Consider the following 6,361-nt stretch of genomic DNA (forward strand, 5'->3'; position numbering starts at 1 on the left):
TTATCAGTTATAGAAGTAGACTATAAATACTAGAAAGTCTTAGGGAATAGGGGTTGGAACTTTGCTTCAGAAATTACTCACGCACTCTCTCATCCCAGAGACTTTTTGAGTTTGCGTCGAGTCAATTATCTGTAGGGTTCCTTTCACAAGTCTTTATTTTTCATTTACATTTTCTGTAAACTTTATCTTTCAGTAAACTTTATCTTTCAAGCAAGTTTATTTTTCAAGCGAATTTATATTTCAGCACCTTTAAGTTCCATGTCAAAGGCCTTTGACCCAGTTGAAGGCACTTTACTGCTTTCTTTAAATTTTAATGCAATCTTTCCTATTTCAGTTAATTTACTTTTCGAAAACTTTATTTTTTATTTTTTTATTCTTTTACAAACTTCGATTTATATTTCATTTTGATGACCGTCTAATCGAATACGCTTTGATGCACTTATAGAAAACTGGTACCTGTAAAAGATGAGTTGGTTTCGCTTCCAGACCATTAGAATCGAACCACCATCGATTTACTAAAAATTGACAAAACAATATTTTTATATAAGTATAACATGTAGTGCAACTTAGTCGGATAGGATTGAGACTCAACCCGCATCCTATTCGACCCGCACGAAAATCTATCCTATTCGTTGCGAAACAAATTGACAATCCTACTCAATTGAATAGGATCAAATTGAATATCTTGATAGAGTACATGTTGCCACTTCTAATCAAGTTGATCATAAGAATATTTTTCATAAAATTGACCGTTTTATTGTAGTAACAAATAAAAAGCAAAAATTTGTGAATGTTAGTTGGGCAGGCGTAGAATATAAATACAAACATAATCTGTAGCTATATATATAAACTCAGTGTTTGACTCTTTTTTCTGGACTTTGGTTTTGGTCCTCCACTCCTCCCGAAGAGTTGAAATTTGAAAGTTTGACCATAACAATAATCGAACGGTATTCAATGGTTAGGTATTTAATACGACAGCATCGCACATGGAGTAAAAAGTTATCTTCTTACAGTAAATTAACATACATGATTATCTCATGGAGTAGTGATGACCTTTTATTTTTATAATCTTTCCCATTGCTAATTTTATTTTTGAATTAATTGCACAATAAGACAATAAGTGGTTGGATACCCTTTTCCGGAAATGACGTTTATATTATTTTCATTTTTTTCCTCCGGATAAAATTTTACGAACATAGCCAGATATGATTCTTATACGTTTGAGTTGATTTTACTATTTTGTGTTTGTGTTAGTGTTAATGACTAGTAATGTTAGAGATATACATTCGTTATAAATATCTATAATATATTTCTTTTTTAAGAATAAAATCCTCAACTTTATTTCCCTACCACTGATATCATAGTGACTTATGATCGAATCGATGATTAAGAGAGAAAAAAAAAAATAAAAAGAAATATAAGTACCAAGTTTTCCCAGAAAAAAAAGTTATAACATAGTGTCGTTATTCTACATATGTATTTGAGGTGACAAGGACTTGACTATTTGTGATATTGACCACTTTTTTGTTCTTTCTTCCTTTTCATAAGAGGTATCCAATCTAATCATTGGAAATTCACAAGTTTCACTCTCCATTTTAAGCTTAATCAAATTTTATTGTAACTTAGTAACGTATATGGGAATTACATTGCTATACGTGTATAAAAAATATTTAATAATAAAAAAATAATAAAAAAAAGTTAAAATTTATTTTATTTATAATTAATAAATATTAAATAAAATAAATTTTGTTTTTTTTTTCAAAATATTACCGTACATATATATACATAGTAAATGCATTTAATTTGTATTATAAACTAGAATCAAAACCATTTAAAATATAAAGAAAAATCTAACCTACTATGAAAAATCAATAAATTAAACCGACAGCTCTAACTTTACTTACCTATTCTTTGAATATTGACAATGATGTTTCATACCGTAGTTTTACAATTTAAATTGACTGCGTTACTTTACAGCGATAATGAAATTTGAAAGTTGAAACGATTCGTTACGTAAACACGTGTAATATAAAGGGGGAAAAAAAAGATTGATTTGAACCAGTGTATATCAAACCACATACAGTAACTAACAAGATTGATCAGAACAAAATAACGAAAGTTTTACTAAAAATCTAAGATACAAACTCAAAAACACGGAAAAACCCACGAGTAGTGACAAAACCACATACAGTAACTAACAAATAAATGAAAGGGTAAAAGAAGACACTTAGGTTTTGTTTAGAAATAAAAATAAAAAATAAAAAATAAAAAATAAAATCAGAAGAAAAAAAAAAGAGAAAAAAATAAAATTATTTGTGTGTTGTTTAAATAAAAAAAATAAATAGAAAAAAATATTCTTTTGTTTAAATAAAAAAATGAAAAAAAAATTATAATGATATAAAATTATATTAATACTCTTATAATAAAGTAAAATATAAATATTTTTATTTATTTATATTTTATTATATTTTATAAATATAAAAAAATATTATAATTTTATATATTTGTGTTAAATTATTTATCTAATATATATATAATATTTAAATATAAATCTCTATTATAATAATATATTAAAACTATTAAAATTAAATTTATATTAATAATTATTAATAATAATAAAATTATGAATAATATTGTAAATACATAAAAGACAATATTTTTTTTTATTTTCTTACTTGTAATGGAGATAAATTTTTTTAATCAGACCCATACTGAATTTTTTTTAGCATTCAAACAAAAAAAATAAAATTTTCTACTTATTTTTTTTTATTTTTCTTTAAACCAAACATAGTGTTAATGATTCACGAATCACATAGCATGAACAATCCAATGAAATAATATTTCCATAATCTAAAACTCAAATAGTGGTTCACATTTTGCATGCATACTTGTATAGTTTATTACGTCTTGATACTTATATATGGTCCTTGGTACGGTAATTATGATATTTTTTAAAATATTATCAAAATTATAATAATATTTTTTATTATTTAATAATGTTTTTTATATAATATTAGAGGTGTATATGGTCCATTCTAGTTTGGATTCAAATATTTTAGAGATTAATTTGGTATAATTTCATCATGTATATAATTGGGTCTAAATTTTAAAAATAGACCCGGTCATTATTTAGGATTGAGTCTGGATCAAGACGAACTCGATTTCACCCGACTCATGTACGAGAACTAAAAAATGTATATATATTTTAAATTAATTCCAATATTATGTTATATTAATTATAAGCTTATTGTTTTATTTTTAATCATACTTATTGAATTAGAAAATAGATCAAAGAAGTATCAAATTAGAATTTATAGACAAATTCAAGTTCAAATATAGATATCAACTTCTTGGTAACAAGTTTCTTCTAGATAAGTGCATTATAAATAAATTTTTGGGCAATTTACCTAATTAAATAAATTGAGTGAATCATTTATCTATATACACAAAACAGAAACTTCTTACGTGCATGTGCATTTTTATGTTTATGTAAACCGTGGAAGCCAACCACGGTTTCAATTTAATACGTAAACCGTGGCTACTAGGCACGGTTTACTTGTGAATGGAATGTATCATAAACCGTGGCAAGCTATCACGGTTTATTAAGGAAGGCAAATGCACATAAAACATGGTAAGCAGCAACGAGTTTAAGTAGGTATAAACCTTTGTTAGCTGCAAGGGTTTATGAGAAGAGAAATTCTATATATGTGAGTGAGATTCAAGCTGATGAAGAGATTATTGTCACAATAGAAATAACAACAATACCAACAGGAATAATTCTACTAACAATAACAATCTATAACAATATATAAAGTGAACAGGAGAATAGTAAAAATAATAAAAATATGTGTATGGAGAATAATAAAAAATAATAAAAATGAAAATGAAAAGTTTTTAAAAAATAATGAAACAAAATATGATTTAACATATTAAATATAAAATTAAAAAAATTAGCAATTAAAATTATGCAAGAAAAATAGTTCTTTAAATTTAAATTTTTATATCTGCTTCAAATTAAATAAGATTAAAAAAATAAATAAATTTATAAATATTTATAAATTTTTATCTTAATTATTACATATAATAACAACATAATAATTTTAGTATCATACTTAAATAAATTTTATTATTCTATACATTAAAAAATAAATAAGTTATAAAATTTTTATTTTTATTTTTATTTTTATTTATTAATAATTTATTATTTATTAAAATTTTTATTTTTTATCTCAAATTTATAATTTAAAAAAATATAAAAATTAATTTCCTAAAAATATTAGAAAAAAATAAAAAATAAAAAATTATAATTTTGTTTTGAAATTAAATAAAATTTTAAGAAAATCTTAATAATTTTATTAGTTAGAGACATAGAAGTTAACATATTAGATCTAGAGAAATATTAAGAATTATTACAAATAAGTGTTAAGAATAGGGAAGATATTCAACAATAATATAATATTTTTATATTCAATTGTATATGTTAATAGTAGCTAAAATAGTAGTGTTCATATAATATTACTCTTTTAAAAAGATATAAAATATTTGATATTATTTTTTTATAATTGTTGGCAAATTTTATAATTTGATTAACAAAAAATCTGAATATTTGATATCTTAAATTTTGTCTGAAAGCAATAAAATATGACTTAATAAGTAAGTTTGAAAAATAATAAGGATCTATTATACATCTAGATATCTAAATCAAAGAAGAAAAAAAAATTACTTAGGAAATTTTTAATAACTCAAAAGTTAACACAATGGTAGTTATGGATCAAAGTGATAAACAAAAATGAGAGTCGGAATAATGGTTTACGTGGGATGCAACTACGATTTTATGCCTAAGTTTTTTTTCTTCCTAATCCGTGGTAGGTAGCCACGGATTATGCCCGATCTCTTTCAACCATAAACCCTCCTAGCTTCCAACGGTTTACGTTAAAACTAGAAACCGTGGTTAGCTCTCACGGTTTATATAAAAATGAAATTGCACATGCACGTAAAAAGTTTTTGTTTTGTGTATATAGGTAAACGATTCACACAATTTATTTAATTAGGTAAATTGTCCTAAATTTTTTTATAAATAAATTTTTTTATAAATTATTGTTAAATCTTTAAAGATCCAGTTTTCACCTGGTTTAGACCGAGTATAATTGTGGTCTGAAAATATTTAGGTTTTATAAGGTTCAGGACCGGATTAGGGTTAAAGAAATAAGAGTCGAGTCTGAGTTAGGACAAATTCAATTTTACCCGACTTATGCATACTCTTATATAATATTATTAAAATATATAAAATATAATTTTAATTTAACATTTCATAATGATCGTAGCCACTATAAATATAAACATATTAAAATACATATATATATATATAGGGCAATTTACCAATTTAAAACAATTGGTTGAAAGCTTTACCAAATTACAACATTTGGAATTTGGTTACCATTTTGTGCAAAATCAATTTATATAGAAACCGTGGGAGGTAACTACGGATTCCAAATGTACATAAACCGTGGGAGGTAGGAAGGGTTTATGATCAAATCATGTTGTATGTAAACCGTGGTAGGCAGCCACGGTTTACGTGAAGAGAATGTAAAGCATAAACCGTGGTAGGCAGCCACGGTTTACGTGAGGAGAGAGCTATACATAAACCGTGGTAGGCAGCCACGGTTTATGAAGTGTATAATTCGTGCATAAAACCCACGGTTTATAAATAATTAGAATTTAAATTATAAAATTTGTATTAGTTTGTAATTTGAAATTTAAATAGACATAATTTAAATTAATAATTTATAAAATTGTATGTATTCGTATTATTGTACTCATATGATTTATTTTACTATTGTATTCATATGATTAATTATATTTATTCTATTTAAAAAAATAACAGTTGCTAATTTTTAACTAATAAATAAATACACTTATATTATTTTTAAATTAAAATTTTTTAAATAAATGTACTCTTATTATTTTAAATTTTAAATTTAAATAAATATATTTGTATTATTTTAAATAAAATTTAAAATTAATATAAGCAGGTTTATTTAAAATTTAAAATTTTAATATTTTAAATAAACATATTCTTATTAAAATTTTTTAAATTTAAATAAACGTAATTATATTATTTTAAATAAGTATATTCTTTTAATTTGAAAATAATATGAATGTATTTAATTATCATCTAATTTCATCTTTTATTTTTATTTATCCTCAACATTTTAAATTATCATATGATAATACCATTGAGTGGTATAATTTAATTTTTGAATTATATTTAATAACTTCAGTGACAATCATTAAATATGCCTATTGATCTTTGACTGAGTTTTTGAGATATTAGTACATATATATGTAAAGTTCACAATGT

Source organism: Arachis stenosperma, chromosome 5 (genome assembly GCF_014773155.1).
Source record: "Arachis stenosperma cultivar V10309 chromosome 5, arast.V10309.gnm1.PFL2, whole genome shotgun sequence".
In the NCBI taxonomy this organism is placed as follows: Eukaryota; Viridiplantae; Streptophyta; class Magnoliopsida; order Fabales; family Fabaceae; genus Arachis; species Arachis stenosperma.